Source organism: Fopius arisanus, unplaced genomic scaffold (genome assembly GCF_000806365.1).
Source record: "Fopius arisanus strain USDA-PBARC FA_bdor unplaced genomic scaffold, ASM80636v1 scaffold00065, whole genome shotgun sequence".
Taxonomy (NCBI): Eukaryota; Metazoa; Arthropoda; class Insecta; order Hymenoptera; family Braconidae; genus Fopius; species Fopius arisanus.
The window spans coordinates 232,074-256,191 of record NW_011887804.1 but is presented as its reverse complement, the minus strand read 5'-3'; the positions used below and the strand labels follow the sequence as shown (position 1 = coordinate 256,191).

The window sequence follows — 24,118 nt, the reverse complement described above, 5'->3', positions numbered from 1 at the left end:
GGAGGCGGGGGTGGATGGGGTGGGCGGGGTGGATGGGGTGGATGGGGAAGAGGGTACATTCTCAAGGATAACATGACACGCGTGTAAAACCGTGTGTGCGCTGAGAGCTGTCTTTCGTTAACGCAGTCGTTCCCTTTCGTCGCGGCGTGACGCAAAACTGTAGAACATTAAGCGGGCGCTGGAGAATACGAGGACGAACAAAAGGGGAAAGGGGAAGTCACGGGGAGTCTCATTGTCACGACAATATCGCCTTCGGCGGCATTGGCGAGGCATGCGCACGTCAATCTTCACGGTTTTTTTTTTTTAACTTCGGGTTGGAATATTTGGCGTGTCTGAAGTAAAAAAAAAATTCGTGACCAACAAAAACGGTTGGGGAACAAAATTGTTGTTATCAAGATTTGGTGGATGGCGGGGAGTCCCAACCGGTCAATATTTAAATAGTTAACAAATAGTCAATAGTTTAAATCCGCGGTTTATTCCGTTTTAAAATCTCACGAGAATCATCTTCATCACATACTAATAATTATTGACATGTTGACATAATTATAGTAATTATCACAGTTAATATTTATGTTTCAGAGGACTCCGTCGTTGACATCACCACGGCAAAGTTACTCGTAAGTACACACCACAGATACTTTGAAATTTTTCCTAAAACTTTTCGTGTTTTGCCTTTTTATTTAAGACAGTCGCGGTTAAATATTTTTTTATTATGAAAAAACGGTGAATGTGAGTCGCTAAAGATTGGAGACGTTCTCCTACGCCACTGCGGTGTGCAAGGGGGAGGGGGTGGCAGAAAGGGGGCTGCAAGGAAGGGGGGGGTCGCAAGGGGGGGTTGAAGTCTCCACAATGCATTGGGTGGCCGGGAAGAAAGGGAAATGCTGAGGGACAAAGGGACAGGGTGGGGGCTACAACTTCGCCAGAGGGTACGAATAGTAAACGGGGGTAGAGAGAGATGGGGTTTTCATGCAGTAGTACGAGAAAATACAGTCCGGAGATGCTCTAAGGTACATAATCATGCTTGCTGATTCCTTCCCTAATAAAAGTCGCACTGTCACCGGAGCCCCAGAGTCCCACACACATATCCCATCCGATCTCTTGCCGTCTCGCTTCTCTTTTCACTTTATCCTTTTCTCGTGCTTTTATACCCTTTTTCGCGTCAACCCTGTCACCAGGGTGTGGAACAAAGATGGTGGGTATCGAATGCCCCCGAGGGCCAGAGACTCTGCCCATGGCATCTTCACTCAGATGCAACTACAATACTTCGATATGCTGTTTAATGTTTTTCATATATTAATGAGGGATCCCTTCGTTGCCACTGACATATGCGCAATTTTGTTTTTCATTTTTTTCTTTGAAGTCAAATCATTTCTTCCGGTACTCTAAATCACCCGGAATTATTCAAAAAATAGATCTAGTTTATGGGATATTCATTATTACTGCATATTTTTTTATGGTCATCGAAAAAAAATTACGGGAGAAGAATAGTCTGGAGATTTTTATTCCCCGCGAATGAGTTAATTTTTAATTGAGTCAATTATTTCTGAATAAAATATAGAAGAATTTTTTATATTCGAAAATCGGTAGTTGTGAATTATATAGTAAATCTTCCCTCGGAATCAATTCTGATTTAATCCCTATTTTTATAATATCTCCCCAGTTTAATAAAAATGTAGTCATGAATTTAAACGAGACAAAAATAGCCAATTAAGTACCCAATTCCCATAAAATTTACAGCCGCGTTAATATCCCGGCAATAAAAATTCTCATTGAATAAAATCCGGTTAGATAATCACCGAAAGGAATAAATGAATTCCTCAAAGAAAAGGCCATTGAAGCTGGTGCAAGTCCCCCGGTAACCTTGCAGGGTCTCCAGGGGTCCCTTTAAATGCCCCCCCTGGAAGAAAAAGAAAGAGACGCAAGACACCAGGTCTTTGCCCCAAAAAACAGGTCTCAAGGTGCAAGTCTAAATTTAAAGGTCCCCGAAAAGAAATCCCACCAGATGTTCAGACCTACCCTAAACCCACGCGTGCCGATATTCACCTCGAATCCTGCATTCCCGACACGTGGGCGATTCCCCAGGAAATTCTTATCCCCAAAAACGGCACATCACTTAGTTTTTTTTTTTTTTGCCCCAACGCTAATAACGCGTTCTAATGCGCAGGAGAATCTCTCGCTCGACATATGGTATCCCGTCATTGTGAAACCCACCCTCAAGAGATGAAAACTCCGAGAAACCATTCATTATATTTCCACCGATAGTCTCTCATTTGTGGAAGAATGAGAGCCATGAAAAATCGAACCGGATATCGAGAAGAGGTCCAATATGTTGCGAACGTGAAGGGTAACAAAAAAAAAAGGTGGATAAAAAAAAGTTGAAAAAGAGGAAACGTTGCTTAGACATGAGGATCGGCTCGTGCCGATCTCGTGTTCTTGTGGGTTTGTTTTTTTTTTTTTTCCTCTTTTCATTTTTCAAGCACCTACGCAATGAAATTGGATTTTATCGTATGTCGGTCACCGTATGTTCAGTGGCACGCGGCTGAGATGGAGAGGTTTTTTTTTTTCTTTCGGTTTATCGAGAGGGAGATGAGGGGCTCCTAGCGGTTTCTAATTATTGGTCTCTCAAACGTTCCTAGGCTTTCGATCTTTCTTCTTTCCAACATTTTCCATACTTTATATATTTTTTAAATATCAAATTTTATCAATTGACTATCTTCATTTATTTTTTATTAATCAATTCCATTTTTATTCTGGGGATTAATTGAATTTTAAAATTGGCATATGAATTTTAAGGTGTAGACGTCTAAAATCCTCGAATACCTATTTTTGATAAAATTCAAAAAATTATTAATTTGACTTTCACAGATTGTCTGAATATCTATAAAATAATTCGATAATATTCTCTGACATAATTAAAAATTGTGGCTGAAATTTCGAGAGATTCATAATAATACCTGAATTAATTTAAAATTCAGATGATAAATAATTTGATAAATTCATCGTCTCAATGACGAAAAAATAAATATCCTGTGGGACTGGGGGTGTAGTAAGGAGCAAATAAAATTTAAATAAGAATTATTCTGGCATTTCTCCCCGAGTGGAATAATTCGTTGTAGTTCTCATTTGGAGTACGTCCGTTTACAGGACACGGGCGCATTGTTATTGGCACACAAACCGCCCACGCGTCTTGTAATTTCCCAAAAGGCAACAACCGGAAGTGTCCCACTGGGTGCTAATGCTCCATTGTCGGTTACAATCAGGGCGACAAATTACAGGGGTTTTACGGACTCTCCGGAGGCGTGAAAAGGTGGAGGTTGAGTCATTATTCCGATGTTCAAGGCGTAAATGAAGATGAGGTGTCTCGCCGTGGGGGCTGTCAATTCACGACACCGGAATTGTCTATTTTTTGGGTCTTTATGTGGGCCTTAAGGTCAATGGAGCCACTGGGGGTCCTATTCCGCGCATTCTCACCTCAAAAGTCAACTAGTAGCTTTCAGGTCTAGGCCAATTTAGTTTCACCTAAATCTCCATTTAACGTCTTCTTTTCGCGTCAACTCAAATGCTTTTGTACTCCAGCTGAAATATTGCGTTCTTTCTCAAATTATTTGTTAAATTAACAGCTTTCACGTTCCCTGAAAATATCTAAAGAATTTCAGAGGTCATTGAAAAAAATCAGTAATCACTCGAAAAAATGTGGGACAAAAACAGAAAATAATGACAACAATAATATCAGTAATGATGACAAAAAAAATGGTTTCATAGAAATATCTCATATAAATGATAATATTTAAATATCTATTTACCGGAGAAATAAATTAATTCTTTGAAATGGCGTACGTCTCGTATTAGTATTTTTTGGCGATCGTGTAAATTGTAAAATATTGTGCTATAAACAATTGAAAAAAATCAGCTCCCGTACCCCCCGTCACGCTGAAATATTTCATTGAAATTACAAACCCATATTCCCCCCGATGGCCAAAGTAGCTCGTGGCAGAACTACCTGAAGCAGCTGCAAGGGTCTTTCTCCCTCGCCAGAAGTTTTATTTTCATTTTACCTCGCCTTATGGGCGCTACTAAAGAGCAAGAGAGCATGTTCAGGGGGGGGATATCCTGAGGAGGGGGTATAGAAGGGAGGGGGTCTGCGCTGTAGTGAAGACTGGGGGGAGCTCGTACCCGAGGGGGAGTTATCGGCTAGACACCGCCAGGTAAACTTCACGCTCCAGAGGGGGTGCCATCTGCCCCCCCTTCCTTTCCCCCTCTTGTAACGAGTATGTGACGTCAGGTGTGACGATTGTCCATCCAAGGAGCGTCTGTCTTTGCCGATGTTATTTTTCCCCTCGTCCCCTTTGGCGGATTAATTATTTATTTTTATCCCTTCTTTTTATGTGCGAGACTGACAACACGGAGGAAAATTACTGCGTTATTAGATATTTTATCGCTATTTCAGTCACTCTCAGTTAAATTTCTAATTGTGAGGTTGAATTGAGTTTCAATTGAATGTCATTGATTTTTTAGTGAATCCCTGAATTTTCAGAATGATTGGAGAAATTCGAGGTGAAATAAAATTCATTGTCAATAAATTAAAAATATTGGAAAATCATTTTGTGAATTTTTGATATTTCCACAAGTTGTCAGTCTCAGATGGACCTAAAAATGGGAAATTATGGGAGGATTAAAAAATGCAACTAGTCCACTCGCAAAATGAGATTCTACTGTAATGATTCATCTACTCTGACTAGTGATGCGTGAAATGAATCGAATGACACCCCAGAAAAAGTTAATAATAATCGACAAATCGAAGCGAAGCGATTGTGTTGTTTTCTTCAGGGGGTTATCCTGAGGGAAGAGCCCCCCCTCAAGGGGAGAAGTAGTCGCGTGCCCCAGGCAGATGCGCGACCAAAGGGGCACGAAGGGGGACGTCCACGAAACATGGAATGAGAAAGGAAAAAAAAGGAGAGGCTCAAACAGAGGGAAACGGAGAGGAAACATACGGTGGGATTTCACCTATACGCTATCAGGTAATGAGAGAACAATTCCTACACGTGAAAAAATTTTCTACTGTGCAACTGATTGCGAAAGTCATTGAAATTTCATTCGACGGTAAATGACGCCCCAGAATAACATGTCTCTCTCATTTTACCTCTCACAATTGAGCCTGAGTTATAGAAAGAATTCGATTTTCTCCGGACGGAAGTTGCGATGACTGAAAAATTTTCAGATGGGGTTGCGAAAAAAAAGGCTTGCATTTATTTACAAACGGAGACGAGGAAAAAGCCGAGTGGACCTTTTCCATTAGTACTCGAAAGATTAGAATCCTTCCTGTCATCTCTTTTCGCTTATTTCCCCCCGTTTTTAATGCTCTCTCTTGTTTCGCGGCTCAGACGCCCTTTGACGATGGACTTTGCAGAAATCTTAAATACCACAGCGAAACAACTCTTCAACTAACAACCAGTTTATTATAACCGTGGGAGACATTCTACAGAAATAATAACGAAGATAGTCTGGTTTACCAATAAGAAAATTCGGCATTTGCGGTGGCGTAAATATGGATGTTAATACATATATAAATAAATATCAAGGTAAATAAAAAAGTTCTTCCGTCATTTATCCGCGAATTGGATTTTCTGACTTTGAATGAACCCGGGTGAAAAAAATTGTAATCGGAATATTTTTTCCAGATTTTCAAAAAATTTCTGGAAATCTTTTCAGAATTTTTTTTTTAAACAAAAAATATCTGGAAACTAACCAATTGCATTTTTGGGTAATCTTTTGAAAAATTCTTAAAAGTTTGTTTCAGAAAAGTTTTTTTCTAATTTTCCTCAATTTTTCTTTTCATTTTTAATTTCAATTTCTCTTTTTAATTTTTATAATATTCTCAAAAAAACGCCATCAGAATTATAAAAAAAATTTTCCTATTCAAATTTTTGAAAAATATTTCAAAACCTTAAAATAAAAAACAAAAAATCAAAACCCGAAAATAAAATTGTTTTGTTTTCCGATATTTTTTCAGTTTCATAAAAAAAAAATTCTGAAAAAATTTCCAGAAATTTTTGGAAAATTTGGAAAAAATATTCCGATTAATTTTTTTTCCCCAGGAAGCCAGAATAAATGTAATGAATAGTAATCGTAGGGGTAAAATAAAAAATGATCTGAAATCGATAAATCTTCATGGCGTCTCAGCAATAATTCTCCCTTCGGACCAAAGGGCTGCCCTCGTGAGGGGCCCCTACGTCACAGCACAGCTGCCCCCCGTACGTCACACACATTTCTTTGTCTCAGTGGTCTCCCTTCGAATTCCCTTCAAACTTCCCTTTGGCAAGCGCAAAATCTCTCTTCCTCATTGCTCCATCTGAAAAGCACTCGCTAGGGCGGTAGCACGCGCCCCGGCAGATGTTCCGTGACGTGTGCCAAAGTCGCAAAACCTCCAAAGGACCTGTGTCTGGACAGAAAAAAGCCGCAGTGTACTCTTTCGTATTTTATAAATCGCCAGAGGGGTTGGGGGGTGAATGATTGCAGGACCCCCTTGGTAGCGCAAATAGTGGAGCCGTGAATTGAGTGCACGCGTCGTAAACCAGTTTCTCATCTAGATATTTTGCATTCAATGATAAAATATCGTGTACTGAGAGATGTAACAGAAAAATTATCCTGAAATACGGTGGACAATCAATTTTTTCAGGTGATTACTGAGAAAAAATTAAGAGCGTGTATTTATAATTTCGGGTAATGATAACGAATCACTTCTCGGTTTCAGTGATGAATAATCATTTAAGTTAATAATTTTGGAGGGACTTTGGAGAATATTTTAATAATTTAAGGTCAGGGTTTCAGCTGCACATTTAGTATTCAGGGGATTGATGAATATGTTGAGGGATGCGATCAATTGGGATGTTCATTAATTCAGTTGTGAAGAGGTAGAATGATTTCCATGTGGGAATCTGAAGGGAAATGTGAAGGGGCAATATGGGTTGGTGAATTTCGATGGTTTTCTTCGTTCGGATGGAGCGATCGAATCCGAGACAGATGAGTGGTCTTTTCCCCTCGAGGAGCTATTATAACCCTTCGGATTTTTCCTGAAAAGAGTGAATCGAAATGTCCATTGAATCCCATCTTCTTTGCATTTCACCGTCCTCGAGAACCCTTTCCCATCTGCCTTCTCCCCGAAATTCACCCTGAAAGATGCAAAACCAAGGGTTAGTCAGCATCCTGTTTTTCGAAAAATACAGATGTTCCACAAACTGGGAATAAAAAAAAAAAATCCACCGAAAAACCCTTTGCCGTGACCGTTCAAGTGTTAAACCAGAATTTCCTCTCGTATTTCTTAAAGATTCGTTCGATCTATTTTGCCGAAAGAATAGAGACTCAACGGAAAGGACCAGGTGCATCTCTCGAGACGTTCGTCACCTGCTCTCTCTCCAAAAACTAGTCGTTTCAACCTCAAAAAATCGCCAACAAATCCCAATTTCTCCTATCTGAACGATTCATCTCATAAATCACGAAAGTTGAACGAAAACCTCTGATCAGCTCAATTCCATCCAATAGTCCCGCAGAAAAACGCCTTTCCGTAATTTAATATCAACATTACCATTAACCGTTTCTTATCAACATTTTTACGTTAGATAGCGCGCGAAAAAAATTCCCCAAGAGATTTTTCAAATCACCGGAATTTATAGAAAATCTCAATTATCCGTTTAATCCATTTTTAAAAATTAATCATGGGCTTAAAAAATTGGTAATCTTTATTTTTTGGTAGTGGGAGGAAAAAGATAATTGCCCTTCGAAAAGATGTTTGTATCGCCGCCGAAAACGTCGTGCGCAGCGTCTCATTTTTTTCCACCCGGTCGCTCGGACCGGGCGATCAATGAATTGAAGCGCCCATCCTCCTTTTTTTTGGTCAAACCACCCCGCACCCCCCCGCTGCATCTCCATTCCACCCCTTTCGTGTTACCTCCTTCCCTCCCACATCATCCCGCTGACCCCCACCCTGCGATCTCCACCTCTCCCATCCCCCCAGCATCCTCTCTCTCTGACCCTCAGCCAGACCCCGCGAAATTCTCTCCATCTCCCTATCTATTTATCTATCCGCTTTCCTCTTCTTCACCCTCCACCCACACCCACCCCCTCCGTTCACCCCCCGTCTACTGGACACGAGGCCCTCTTACTCCTGGTCACTGTCCCCCCCCTTTTTACCCGTGCATGTGCATAAAAATTCACGTGTGAGTGCATAAGCCTGGGCTTTTCGATTTCCCCGTATGCATTGCCCAGATAAATCTCTCGAGGGCTTTGCCGTGTGTGCTGGTGGGGTGAGAAGGGGGTGGAAGAGGGTGGAAAAGGGTGGAAGAGGGCAAGGGAGTCTGTAAAAAAAAGAGGCCTCAAAATAAGTAAAAGAGTGCCGAAAAAAAAGTCAGAAAAGTGCACATCAGACCTGCGCACCTGCGCCGTGGGTAATTTTTTCATTGGGAGGGGGAGGTTGGGTGTTTAAAAATGATTTTTGTCACGGGGAGAAAAAAAATCCACTCCACATAAATTTATCGGAAATGGTTTTTTCTTATTCAACTTCTCGGTAGACATCGTCCAGTTTAATGATCCGCAAGAGGGCGGGCTCTAATTAACGAGTCGGCCTCCTTGAACCATCTACTTTTTTAAGGGTGGTATTTCCCTCTCGTTCACTCGGGTTTACCCCCTTCACCCGCCCCCTTCCCATCCCAGTTGTGCAGAAGAAAAGACGACTCTCCTGAATGTCCGATTGTAACCCCATCGAAACAAGTCACCCCCTTACCTCAACCCCTTGCCCTTGGAGTCGTGTTACCCCCGGTATGGCATCAACTTTTGACCGGACACACAGAGAAAGGAGTTAAAAAGAGAGTGGGGATGAGACGAAACTCCAGAGCGCAACCCCTCGTTGATCCCTTCTCGGACGCATTCAGTTCTCTCTCCGAGATGTATTTTTTTTTTTCATTCCCTCTCGGCTTCTCTCGCTCTTCCTTCGGCGTTCTATCCCCGCCAGCGAATAAAATCGCATTTTATCCCTTTGCCGGGGTAAATTTTCCAGCTGGGGATGGGGTAGCTCTGTCTCGCTTGGGGCCAGTGAAGGGAATGGCCTCGTACATCAAAGCACGACTCGCATCTATCTTCCTCGAAATCGCCGGTAGATACTTCCGTGGCATCCACCGTCCACGGGGTGGGGTGACACCTTTGGGGAGGCTGCAACTGTCCATTTCGATCTTTTATATGTTGCCATCAAAAATTCTGCGGGGAGAGATTTAAATATCTCAAATTATCAGGGAATCAGGATTTTCCAAGTTTCGAAATTAATTTCCTTCCAAGTACTTGGGGAGAAAAGTTACAAAAAAGTATTTTCTCCGAAATTTTAACCGATGAAACAAGTCAAATTTAATAAATAAAATATTATAAATCAAATATATATATATAAATAAAAATTTCCTGTGGCGGTATATATCAGCGTGAAATTTCGAAACATTTTGAAAATTAATTTTTCTATTGGTTATTGAGAAAAAATAATGAACGTCTGCTTGTAATCTTCGAGGTTGATAAGACATTTTTCCCGAGTATCATAACACATTTTATCGTGCACTCCCAGATATTTCCGGCACGTCAGAATTCAAAGAAAAATAAATCAAGCCACACTATTGACGAGTTTTTATTTCCCCTGGGAGTCAATGCGAAGATTTCGGGATAATTCCGTAATTTTCCCGGATACACCAGTAATTCCTCCAATAATCCGCAATTTCCAAATTTTCTCGATTTTTCCGATTTCTCAATGTTTTCCCCAATTCCATATTTTCTTTTCAGGTGCATGTGTAAAGCGGCAATTCCCTCCAAAAATAGACGAATCGATTTTTAAAACCACAAGCGATGAATAAATCGGATAAATAGAATTTACCCGGTCGAGGCTCATGTGAAAATTATCGGGTTTGATCACTTGAATAAGATCGGTGGAGCGATAGGTGGTTGAAGGGTGTTGGAGTAATGTCACTCAGAGATGCCTCGGAAATACCCACGAATCTTCGTTGCACTCGGTTTATGTGAATATAGGTACTTGGAACGAGGCACATATCAACGCGACAGTAGAGCACATGACAATCGAGTCACCCTTTTGCCACTCTGTACGTCTCTCTCTTCCTCTCACTCGCAATTGGCTCTCGAGTGCCACATGAGATCGACGATTGCATCCCAAATCATCCTCCTAAATACGTTTACACTCCACTCGAAATATTACGTACTTCATCGATGCAATTGATCGAGAGAACACCGCAAAAAAATTTATAATAAAAATATAATCCCCACATCAATAGAAAAAAAGAATTTACAGACTGGCGAGAATTGACGATCAAATGTGGATGTAAATTGTCGATATATTGAAAATTCATTGAATTTATCCCGATTATTTAGTTCAAAACCTCAAATTTTATCCCGAGACCTAGAATTCACCGCCATAAAGTGAAAAAATTTGTTCCATTTGTTAAATTAGAATGGAATTCCGTACAATTGTCGAAGTGAATATCCGAATAACTTTCAACTAGTTTTAGATATTTCGATTGACAGTTCAGGATTGTGGGTGCTGTGAGAGTACATGTACACGACCATGAGCCGAGTATCCCCTCCAACCGCAACGATCGACTGCGCAACTTCCGGTAAATTTTCAGCGATATAATACCTAATCATCAACAAATGATATTTTCAATTGATAAATATATTCCCGAGGCTTGGACTAATCCAGAATAAAACCGAGTGAAACAATGCAAGTGTTCAAAGAAAGAAGTGCTGTATTTTTTTGAGGTATGTAACATAGTTGGATTTATTTTCAACTCTTTTCCGAGTACCGAGGCGCAATACACAAGTGCTCTGTATGAGAGGAAAACCCGCGGATTCTGGTGGTACAATACACATGCACACAGTAGCTGTCGACCGTCGGTGGTTTTCAGCCGGTAACTCGATTAGCCCCACGGGCCCATTCTGCCCTCTATATTTTCCCCCTCTCCATTTTTTTTTTATTCCATCCTTTATCTCGCTTTTTCCTATCTCGTTCGTTGTAATTCACAGCGAATGCAATTTTACGTAATTGCAATACCGAGTGTAGGACGAGTGAGACAGAGATGGGAGCTGGGGTAGAAAAAGAATACAGGTATATGCCGAATCTGCCGCACTGTGGAGAACTCGACTTTACGAGCTGGACGTGGAAAATTACATTTGCAATTTTTGTTAATACCGTGTAGTGGATTCGACGATGGCAAATGTACAGACTTGAAAAAAAAATTATTCACATCCATTCTTCGGGTTTGTGTAATCAGCGTTTTAGTGAGGATATTAGCGGTACGCCGGGAGAAATATTCAATGAAAATTACCGAACTCAATCGATTACCGGTTACTGGAAAATTGTAATTCGCATCAAGTTGCTTTGAGACTTCGCGGAGGTACACAAATCGGTTCCTCCAACTGCTATTATATCTATATTAGTACCATTTACCCTGATTGATAGAATTTTTTAAAGAACGTATCTCTTTTCGTTAATCACCGGTTTTCAATTTTAAAGAGGAAATCGCGCTTCAACTGAAAAAAAAATAATAACTTAATCTCTCTGGTATATTAACCATCTCGCTAATGCCGATACCTGAGAAAATCATCAATTATCCAATTTTCCAGTCCCAATCGCCTCCTCCATCTGTCTCAGAGATAATCCCCTCGCGTGCCGCCTGCTCTCCTCTCAAATCCGCCCAAAAGATCCGTTCAAAAACCGCTCAATTTTCCGGAGAAAAAAACCCCTCGAGCTCTTCAAAACCGCGAAAAAAAAAATTCTTTTCAATTTCCAGTTACACCTGCGCCACTCGACTATACCAATATTTAATTAATTCCCCGTTCAATAATTGAGAGTTTCCGAGCGTCCAATGAATCACTTCAAGTATCGCGGAACAAAAAAAAAGTACGCACAAAGCTAAACGATAGCGGCTTTTTTTCATTTTTTTTTTCCCTGAATCTCAGAGAGGAGTACATAAAGTACCGATGAATAACAATGTCGAGAGCCCGGTGGAGAGGGTTTTGAAAACGATTCTGGCAAAGTTCCGCGGTGGGCATTCGCGCGGCTCGTGGTCACGATAACGCGGACTCGATATAACGTATACCACTAACGTATCTTCACGCCCGATGAACAAACGCTTGGCTCGTTGAGATTTATCGTGACCGTCGCGCGTGAACGATATTTCCGAAAAATAATACCTCCACCACCCACCATCACCCACCTCCCCCCGCCCGCCATCACGCCGCGGCGAATCAAAAATCCGAAAACCCCAGCAAAAATCAGACGAGAATCAATTAATAAATTAGAGATCAAATCACGGACTCGACAATGGGATTCCCCGGGTTATAAATTGGTGGAACGCGCCGCCTTGAGGCGCCTTTTCATCCGATTTTCCACACCAAATGAGAAGATATGCATTGGGCCTATAGTCCACGCTAATTGAGGTGAACGACAGAGCCGATTAATGCATTTTAACGAGGATGCAGTGGCTCCTCTGATTTTACCTCTAATTTTTCGTCTGTCACCGGGTGTGTGCACCACCTGGACACTGACGCTGGGTTTTCTCCACCCCAGGATTGAGCTTGAAGGAATTTTGCATAATGCAGCGGGTGGCACTGGGGTGGGATTGAAAAATAAATCAACAATCAGAGTCTTTCATTCTTTTGTCTAAAAATAAAACATAATTCCACTGAAAAAAACTTTGCATATGGTAACGGGAAACCACTTGGCTTGAATTATCAGGGGCTGTCACTTCTAGGGGTTGATTTCAAGAATTTTAGAATCACAGTTGAGAGATAGGAATTTTCTACTTGTCATGAATTTCCACAGCCAAACCGTCGGAGGCATGAACGACTGAGTAGCAACGGGCTGATGTACACAATTAATTTTTTTGATTATTAAGAGAATGATGGATATTCAAAAATTTTTGGGTTTTTGGACTGCCCCAGAGTGATGTGCATAACGCAGAAAGCGCAGGCAGCTACAATATCTGGAATCCTTGATTTTTTTTTCATCTCTGACAAATCAAAAAAATATAATTCCACAAGAGATGTGATGGAAAGTGATAAAAAGCATTTTGTTAATCCGTCGAGTTTGAAGAGAGGTGGAGGTGGAATGAGACCGAAAGGCAGAAAAGAGGAAAGGCAGTTAGAGAGGGGTTCGTTGACGCGTGGATGCACTGCTGATCCAGCGTGCGTCGGCAAAGGGAATTTAAAAGTTAATCTATCGTGTTGCCGAGTGAGAGAATACAGGAAAGAGTAAATAATGTAAAATTACGACTGAAAAAGAGATAATTTTCTTTTTTTGTTAATTCGTTTCATCATTGGAATATAAAAGGGAATACACAACTGCCTCACCAGAATGCCGCATTACAATATTTCGTACAGCAATTTTAATTATTTTCTTTTTCCCCCATTACGGGACAATCCATTTTCATGAAATCAAGTGCACCTGACGTTTCTGCGACTCCCCCATGACTCCAACAAAGGTCACGAGTTCCCGAAACTTTTTTCCAATGGAAATGCAAAAAAAAAATGGCAAAAATAGAATGAAAAGAGGTGGTTCGAGGGGGAGGGAGCGGTGGAAAAATGGGCAAGACAGAGATGTAGAGAAGTGGACGGGGAAATTAGCGTCACGGATTAGCCCTCCTGCATATTTTCACGAAAACGAGATAATGCAAAAAGCTCGGCCGTGTCTCTCCGCTCTATAGGTAAAAATGAAGAAGAGTGGACTCAGCAGTGCGGGATAAAGAGAGAGCAGGTTTGAGGGATGAGGGCAAATGAAACGAATACAGGAGAGGACGATGGACGAAAAAGGGTGGAATCTACTCCCCCTTAGCGAGTGGCCAGTAGAGGGCGTGGCAACTGGGGAAACTAACGGGTGATTTTCCGACGGTGCAGGGCAAAGAGGTAGAAGAAGAATAAAAAAAAAAAATGCAAAGCCGCTTGACCGTTAAAGAAGAAAAAAAAAATCAAACGGGATGAGCTGCAAGACCATTAAAAATACGGAGGGGTGGAGAAATCCGCACCACTGCACGCGCGATTATACGTGCGAGTAGAAGCGCGAGTAGAAGTTCGAGTGGACGCGCGAGTGAACGCGAGTTGACGCGCGAGTAGTTGACGCGTATGTAGCGGACATTTCCGCGAGTCACCGCATCGAATTTATTCAACCGTTTGGGAGAGGAGAGCTTCACCAAATAATAGGAGAAACATTGCGTCTGGATTGCGTGTACGTTCTTCATGTACAACTAGAAACACGAACACGCGGAGAGAACGTGGCCCATGGGGGTCCAAGCGGCCGGCATTTGGGAGGACAGAGCGAAAAGGAGGGACGGCAGTAACAAAGGGGTAAAAATCATTGCGCGGTCCAGCCTCGAGGCTGATCGATGGTTGCACATACTCGCCCTCCGTTGCACCTCTTTTTCCCACCCACCACCCACCAATCCTCATCCCTCCCCATGGGAATTTTTTTTTTTTCCACTCTCTTCTCGTCCCTCCGCGCATTCACTGATCCCTGGGACTCATACTGACTGGCCAGACAAAAAATGGCCGTACAGTGCCGCTGCCTGGCTGACGTCGGTGTTTGATGACCTAGCGCGGCAAAAGAGGACGGGAGAGAGACGTGGAACAGGCGCCGTTTCAACCCACCCCCTCTAGTGGTCCTCCCCCTTCACCTATCCCCTCACCAACCCCCTATCGTCTCTACATCCCCCGGTGCAACGAGAGCACTGGCCAGCGATGCATCGACGAGAGGAGCGGAAAAAGCTCCCGGAGGCACTTGCATATACGACAGGATCAATGACGGCAATGATTTTAACCGACGAACGCCCCGGGGCCACTTCGCGCAGGCTTTTTGTGGATACGCAATTTTTTGTTTTTTATTCCTTCTTTTTTTTTTCGACCGTGCGTATACCACTGACTGGGGTCAAACGCAGGTTCAATCATTTCTTTCATTTCGCGGGTTTCATCTCGATTTTTGAGGTCGATGATGGAAATGGGGGGTCATTTCAGGGGAGGGCTAATGAAGGCGTTGAGGGTCGCTATGTCAAAATCATCTGACCATGGACAAATTATGGATAATGACGATGCGTAGTGCCGCATTTTCCATGCGTAAATTGAAAGCTGAATAGTGGTGTTAAGCGTTCCGTGCAAATCAGTAAAATATGCGTTTGTAGATTATAATTTGGCAATTTTTTTTAGTTGATGCGTCAAAGAGATGCGTTTGGGTAAAAAATTGGGGGAAAATTTTTGGGCGGAAGAGGCGAGTGCAAATTCTTTGTGCACCCTCGAGTGCGTCGTTAGTGATGTCGTTGACTTGTCGAGTTGAATCCTTAGGTGAACGGATGATGACGAAAAAAAAAAAGACAAGATATTTCGCGCAACCCTCTCCACAACAAAAGATAAAAATACACGTCCCGTAAACGAGGCGTTCTAAACGGATACGCGTATGATAGAATTTCTTCCGTCATTAAGAAACACCTTACAATGTTGTGTATGAATTCTGGAGGGTGGAAAATTTTTTCACTGTATAATTTTCTAACTCTCCCGGTGTACTTCATCTTTTGCCATCCATAACTGTTGCAAAAGTATTGGACTATGAGATACTTGGACGTTAAGTGTCAGGCGTCAGAGTGACAAGTGTGAAACGGCGAAACTTTTCCGCATCTCATCCCTCTTGGAAACTCGTCACAAAGTGTTTCCCTAGTCTAACCCCCCACGTCCCACCTCCTTTGAAATCGGTATAACGGTGTGTGCATTAACGTCACAGACGTTGGTCTATTCAAGAAATGACGAGTAAAATCCACGACTCGATTTTCCATCCCATGAATTTTCTTCAAGACCTCGAGGGTGCGGGGTACCCACATAGAAAACGATATATTTATTTATTATTAGCCCGGGTAAAAAAAAAATTGTAATCGGAATATTTTTGAAAATAGTTTTGTCGCCCGATTTTTTTTGTTTCATAAAAAAAATGTTCTGAAAAGTTTTTCAGAAATTTTTTGAAAATTCGGAAAAAATATTCCGATTGCAATTATTTTTTTACGCGGGAGTATAATAGAATTTCTATTAGAATCCCGTTGTAGTCGCGCCTTTCCCCAATTTTATTTTTTGCGTACAAAAAAAATCCGCGGACCTTGGACGACCGTTCGTCCAATTTATCCCGTATTTATTTTTTCAATTTTAGTTTTCATACGTTCGCCAAAAAAACGCACCTCCAAAAAGAGGAAAAACGCTTTTGGTAGAATAAAAAAATAGCAGCGTTGACCCCCTGCGGGTGATGCAGCAGTTATCCCGTGCACATATAGAGGAAGAAAACACAACATGCGCATTTGCACTGAGGCAAAACGAATGACCGCCAGGGCGAAAGGGAAAAGAGAAATGGCAAATGCGAAAAAAAAAGCCCGCGGGAGTACCAGGTGTGCACCCACCAACCTTCGCATTTTGGAGAGACAGAGAAATTTATTTCAAGGGGTGAAACGACCAGGGGGGTGAGTAAAAACGAAAGAGTCTCTGGGAATCGATGCACCCATAAAATTAATTTTAACGCCTGCCATAAGTGACACATACTTTCATTAAATTATTTTCGCAACAACCAAAGTCAATGATTTAACTGAAGACCCGTCAACGATGCGAATGAAGGAAATGAGAGAAAGAGTGCGCAATGAATTGGCACGCGTCGCGTACTCCGCGGAAACTACATCCGAGGCCCGACGATTCCGCGTGTTTTTTTCGAAATGACTTTCGTATCCCCATGTTTCGACCCCCAAGTTGCTGATTTCACCCCGAGCCTCATCATCAAGCCCCTCATTGAGGCAAGACCTGCCCCAATCGTGCGCATAAAATCATCGAAAAAAAAAGGAAAATGAAAAAAAAAAAAGGGTGAAAAAGCCCTTTTGCTTCGATGGAGGGACGAGAGTAACTCTGGATGCTTGGATGGTCATTGAATGGTCGTAAAAAAGAAATAGGAATGATTGAAAAAGCGCAATGACTGGCCCCTCCGCCTTCCGCTCCATGGAGTCGAGGGTCAGCGGAATCATCGAATGACCAGTCCTCTCAAAACCGAAAAAAACATTCGCCATTCGCCCTCGTCTGTCTGGCTGCGTCTCTCCCGCTGATTTCCTCCTGAAAATTAATTGGCTAACGACCAAATGAGAAACTTCATATCCTCATGTTAACCTCCTTCCCTTCCTTTCACATCCTATCTCTCCGCTGCTTTTTTTTTTACCGCCATTTTTGTGCAGCCCGCATTGCCTTCTATCGAACGCTTTCTCCCTTTCCTCCCTCGTTTTTTTTTTATTTGTTTTCATGCTTTTATCTACATGTTATCTGTACTCATCTCACGCCAAAGCCCCTGTCAAGTATCTTTCAAACGACTTCGTACTGTCGAATTCTGTTTTCTATTACTTTGTATCGGTTTTTCGCCGATTTTTAGGGTGGAAAAGTGGAATAGGTTTGAGGCGGATTTTTCACCCGGGGTTTTGAGCGGGAATTTGAGCGTCGGTTTTAATTGCGAGGAAGGATTGCGGATGGTCAAGTTTTTTTTTTCGGGGCTAGGAGACATTTCTTGGGCGTTTGAAGCCGCTCGATTGGCCGTGCAACCCCTCGCCTTTGGGGCGGCGACACGATGTCAACCGTGAGATGCAATTGTTCCTCCGGGTTTGTTTTTGCAGGGAGTGATTCAACCGACCATTCGTCGGGGGGTAATTAATGAATGTTTTATTGATTTTGAGGGGCTCGGTTTTTTGAGGAAAACGTCGCACTATTTTAAATCGAATTACCGATATCGTAGACTCGAGTGAATTCGGAGAATCGAACTATCGGTTATTTCACCCCATCACGTGCTCGCTGCCGTCGTAAAATAATTTTTTATAACAAATTCGAATGCAAAAGAAATTTATTGTTTTTTACGGTAGTTTATTCCTGATCGGAAGATTTTTTGGATTGCTTTGAAAAATGGAGGTGAAGATATTTTTGATGAATCAATTAAGAATGTTTTACGGAAAATGCAGACAGTAATTATTTTAGGGTAAATTCACAGTGAAATCATTAATGTAGAAATTGCAGGTCTCGACCGAACAACACGACTGATGCATCGAAAAACGAATAAGGAATTCGAATGATACCCAGGCGTTAATGTGTATTGGAGTACCTAAAACTTTTGCCTCAGACCCTCTGCAGAGGTTTTCGTGATAGAATGATAGACGTTTGTTGGCAAAAGAAAAATGCAAGATTCGCTGCAGTCACGAAATGGCAAATTGGAGTTGAAACTTTCCTCATATCCCTCGGAAATTCTCGCATTGAGTTTGGGGTAGGTTTGGATTTTAAGGTTCACCCTTTCTGGCAAGTATGAGTGACTTCTTGCGGACTTCTCAATATTTTTTTCCTCATTTTTTACTTCAGCCGAAAAATCTTATCAATGCAATTTATTTAACGGCGCAACTTTTGCCAGTCATTCACTTGGCAATTTTTTTTTTTCACCCCTTTTTTTTTACGAGAGATCTTAATGGGGACGTTGTTGATGACTTTGAGGTAGGTGATGTTACTCATTGGCGTTTTCTCGAAACGACCGTGTAACACGTGAGAGTATGTGAGGGGCGAGGGAGGGGGTATTGATTTTTTGGGGTTTACTTTAAAAAATCTTATAGCCAGTCGCGGGGGTTGATGGGGGGTATGTGGGAGGGGGGTAAAGTTTAAATTGAACTGAGGGGGGATTTCAAGGCGAGTAAAAACAGTGAGAGGTGGATTTCAGGTGAGGGGTCAGGGGGTTGCTTCGGGTTTAGGTGTGCTTTTGGGGATGGGGGAGTCATGCGTGCGAAATGGAGAATGAAACACATGCAAGGGGTGATAAGCCTTTGAACACGTGTGATGAATCATTGAAATGTTTTTGGGAATGAGGGAAGAATTCGGACTTCAAGGCGAGGATCGCCTCCTTCGATCGCTCTCTCTTACCAAAAATTTAAATTTTCTGGATAAACAATTTATATTACTATTAGAATAAAAATAATTAAATTGATAATATTTTCAAACCAAAACTCAAAAAAGTTCAGTAATCAGCGATATTAACAGGTGGTGAATTTTAATTACTCGGAGAGCTGTTAATTAATATTTTTATATCACTATATTACACGTACACAAGTATTGGGGAAAGTAATTTTTTTCTGGGTAGAGCGAAGAGGTGAAACGACCCAAGTTTTCGCGAAATATCTCTGAAATAATTATGAATCGTAGAATTCACGAATTTCTTCGCGTATTAAAAGTTTCCAAAGTTTTTTCCTCTTTCGTCGATTACAAAATACATGAATAAATGAAATATTGAGCGAGCATAGACAGTCGGAATCAATAATGGAGAATCACGAGAGCCAACTCTTTCGATTCGTCTGTTTTTTTAATATTTTTTTTTTTCTGTCGTGTTTCTTATGAGCGCAGTTGTCTGCCCCAAACCAGAGTGTCTACGATTTCGAGGATGAGGGTTGGAGGGTGAAACTAAGAATTCACTCTAGGTTTACCCTGAGCTCTTCTAAGGGAGGACCTTGAGGCAAAAGCGTGGTTTATTTATCTCTCGTATTTGAATTTTATTGTCGTTCGCGGCATATTCCAGTCGTACTACTGCGCATCCCTCCCTTTTTTATTTTATAATGGGGTGAAGCTTTTTGCATCGATGCATGAATGTTAATGCACGTTATTTACTAACACTTTTAAATTTACTTTTCATGGTTTTATATTGAATTCTCCTTCGACTAACTATTCCGGAGGGAGTGGAACGCGAGATGCAATTGCGATTATTTATTGGAGTATCTAAAAATGAAAAAAAAAAATGTCTACGAATTTTCCGTTGATTAACTAACTGAAAAATAAAAATCTTGAATTATCAAGAAAAATTAACATGAAATTCAAGCCCACAAAAAAAAATTCACTGTTCATGTCCACCAAAAATCTACCAAAGGATATAATTAAAAATTCATGTAAAATGGCGACTGAATATTCCGTGAAACGTCTAACAGCGGATGCAAAGCGGTGGTAAAAGAAAATGCAAAATAAAGTGAAAGAAATGGTAAATTGCTCGGGCAACGAGCGACTGCTTTTAAAACATTGCCGAGTGGACGTGAGTGTACATCGAGGAGGAGAGTGACGACGTAAGGGTTTTTTCTCTCCTGTCTGAGAGAAATAAAGAGGTGGAAGGAGGAAGAAAAAATACGGTAGTAACGCAAGGAGGCAAGAAAGGGTGGTTCTCATTGGTGAGTGTATTGAGCGGCCGAGTTTTTCGGAATCTTTTTTACCCCACACCCCAGGGCACCCCATAGAAACCGCGGCATTACTTGAGAAGGCCTTGAGTGTACCGAGAGGGTGCGTGCATTGTACGTCTCCCATCTTATATGCACCACCCACCCTTCCTTATACTTGCACTCTTTGTTCTTCGTACTGTCGTCATCTCCATCCTCCCCTTACGAGGGGTTATTTCGTCCTACGTCCTTAGACCAGCGTCTTTCTCCCTTGCCTCTTCTCTGTGTACACCATGTCATATCGCACCCCATTTTTACCGCTTTTTTTTTTCTCCTTTTATTTCGCCCAGAGAAGTCTCGTCTGCGGGAGATCCTTCAGGCCACCCTCCACCCTCTCGCCCTCGAAGATGTTTTAGGAACTTTTACATTTTTTTTAGACCTCTGTCTCATACCCCACGACCAACTCAAAACTGAAATCTCCACTGGGACAAAAAATTATCGGACACACGATTTTTTTTAAAAAACTTATTATTGCTCATTTGTAAATTACCCTCCAATGTTAATGAACGGAATATTATTGAAATATTATTAATGGTATTGGAATTTTCTGAGGGCTTTGATAATTTTTGAAGATTGTCATTTTCACTCTGGGAATTTTGTTGCGGATTTCCTCTCGTGCATTCGCGAAATGTTTATAAATACTAGCGTTGAAGAGAAAAAAAGGAGTGACTCGAGGGGTGGGGGGTAAATCTGGTGACGAGAGGAATTGTAATACGTCTCCAGGTTCGTCGTTGAGATTACGTTCCTCGGTGGCGTCCCGCGGGGCTGCAATATCTTGCACATTTCTCCATCCCCTATCCGAGTTTCGAGTGATTTTCTCTCTCAGTCATTCTCATTCCCGGAGGCCTATCCGACTCCTCGTCGTCGCACACCGTCTATTTCCGGTGCGGTGGAGAGAGCGGCCCAACGAGAAAGAATAAGAAGTAACTGGAGAGTCGAAGTGCTCGAATAAGGAGAAAAAGAGATGAGAACAGGAGAGGGAGAATATATTGGAGTGAAAGACAGAGGAGAAAAAGAAATGAAATCTCTGCGGTGCTGTGATGAGTGGAGAGATGATGGTAGCGGGCTGGTTGAGGGGGTGGCGGTGGGCGGATGGGGGTTGGAGGGGTGGATGTGGCGGGAGGGATGAGAGGGGAGGGTAAAAACTGCATCGGAAGTAACATCGAAGCCCCCGTTGAGTTCTGAACCCCTTCGGGTCTTAAGAAATCAATTAAACGGAGGGGCAGACTTCCCCCGAGGGAAGAAGTGGATTTTTTTTTTTCTCTTTTATTTCGGTGGTGGGAGGATGAGAGGGGTGTATTAAAAACGGAGAACTGTCGAATCATGAAGCGATGCCAGAAGTCGAGACTAAATCTCACGATTTGTTAATTTCCAATCATCCGCTCGTTTGTCCATGAAGAATTCATTTTAGCACGATTGAAATTTTTATTTTCAGTGGCTCAAGTGGAATTTTTGCAAATGATAATATCGACAGCAAGCGCGAAACGGACAGCCATTCAAAATTACTCCTGGATAAATTATTATCCTGGATTTAGCAATTAGTCGATTTTATAAAAAATTTTAACAATTCTTTTTTTATTGCGAATATTTCGTGAAGGGAAATGCAAAAATTATTTTTTTAAATAATCACTGCGTTTTTTTTATTGAGTGCATGAATTCTTCGAACGGTCGCGATGGAAATAAAAATCCAGTCGAAATAGCTCGGGAGTGCAGTATCGAAGTAAAAACCGAGAGATGAAAAAAAAAAAAAAGAGAGAGGGGTGTACGTAAGGGGTTACCCACCCTAACCAACCGCGTCTAGTAAGAAGCATTGGAATCGATATCATTGCAACCGAGAGAGCCGGCTGGAGGCTCTCAGTCCAATCCCCACACCAACTTCTCGGTTTCTGGAGAACCCCATTCCTCTCCCTCCTGCACCCTCATCATACACCCTTCGTCAACCGAGTCGACTCTTAACTCTTTCCTTCTTCGTTTCTCCCCGATACCCTCGGATACGGGAGGTCGTCGTGTCGAGAATCAGGGAACTCCGTCTTCTTCAGCCCCTCGCTGCAACCCCCTCAACCAACCCCCGACATCCCGCTGATTCTTTCTCCCGTATTCTCATCATCCATTTCTCGTTTTATTTTTTACTCTTTTACCTTTTTTTTCCCTTCTCTATTTTTTTTTCTTTTTGCGCTCTCACCTCGTTCTGAATCGGCCGGCTCGACATTAAGAAATTCATCGGGGAAATTATACCTCGAGGGGTGGTGCTCTTAGAAAAGGTCATTGGACTTTTTTCATGGGAAAACCAAACCTGGAAAATCGATTTTCACAAATTCCTCCATTATTGATTTTTTACGGAATTCTGAATTCACGGAAAATCACATAATTACAAAATTCAATCAATTGACCGATTTAAATTCAATAAAAAATTTTAAAAACTGCGAAAATCTGGGAATCATTGCGGCAATTGAGGAAGACTGCAAGCTATTGCACGAATTTGCCCTGGAGGGGCGAGGGCGGGAAAATTTGAAAGATAAAAAAAAATATCACTCGATTTCTCCGACCGATTTTTTAATTTCAATTTAAAACGGTATGCAACTGACATTTTTACGATTTAAGACCTGAAAAAAAAAATGAATGAAGACCTAAAAATTGCAGTATCACATTGAAAGACAGCGGGAAGACGGTATATCTCAACAAGCCATTCCTTTCCACGTTGAAGACTCGAGTGGTAGTCATCGTAGCGTTTCAAGTGTGTGCTTGGCGGCTTCACAGGTTCTTTCCATCGTACTTTCCTCCTCCAACCCTTCCGTCTTTCTTTCCAACCCCTTCCCCGGAGGGTTAACCCTCTTTCAACTCCGGCCCAACGAAGATCTTCACCAGCCTAAAAAGACAAGAGAGAGACAGAAATAAATCCTCGAGTCTATGTGGGCTGTAGCCAAGGGCAAACCTTATTCTTACGCCACTTTTGCCACCAAGATGCTGGGTATATACTCGACTGCTCGTCAGGGTGTAACCGAGATGTTCCCTCATCCTCATGAATTTCCTCGTTATTCTCAGGTATCAAGTCTCATCCTTTGAATTATTATTTTTTTTAATTATCCACGGAATTTTTCAAGTGAAACTTCCCTACTCCCGGACAAATTCAGATACACCCCACGGAAATTGTTCACCAGGAATATGCGACCCTCTTAAAACAATTAAACATTGGCAATTAGATGTTCGCCAGAAGCTGGCCTTGAAAAAAAAAATACACTCATCCCAGTTACCACTACGCGACATAATTCCAAATCAATGCAACTGATATAACACGACAATTACGATAATTAATTAAAAATTCAATTTCAATAATTGAATGAATGTTAATATAAACAAATTAATCGTACCCGAATTTTATAATTCATTGAAGGAAATTAATTGTGGAAATAAAAAAGTGCAGAGCAATGAATGTTGCAAAAAATATTTAAGTAGACCGAGCTCTCCATAAAAACACGAGTGCTACTTACAGAAATCACCAGAGAGTACTTCGCATTACTTACATGATAAACAGAAGACGACAGTAAAACAAAAATTCTAAAGATAGTGAAAAAGAAGGCTCGAATGCCATGTTTTCTCGCCTTGCAACGAGAAAGCATATCCCAGTGCTCGTCATCAGAGGAGCCTTTCTTCTTCCTTGATGCGCGTTTGGACAATGGGCGAGAAAAACACTCGGTGTTTTTTTTTCTTCCATCTCTCTGTCTCTTTTTTTTACCTCCTTCACTTGGCGGCAACGGGACCCACCAGTACGGAAGAAAGAGCGAGAGAAAAACGAAAGATAAAGTGAG

General features: G+C 41.7%; 1 protein-coding gene across 5 annotated transcripts in view; it reads left to right on the top strand.

Moving 5' to 3' along the window:
* The window catches only part of pros (prospero), a 77,429-nt gene that overhangs the window by 20,092 nt on the left and 33,219 nt on the right, over positions 1–24,118 (top strand). For all 5 annotated transcript variants that reach the window (XM_011309142.1, XM_011309141.1, XM_011309140.1 and 2 more), the window contains exon 3: positions 580–617. The gene's annotated coding sequence lies outside the window, so the exon portion shown is untranslated. The remainder of the gene's footprint in view (positions 1–579; positions 618–24,118) is intronic.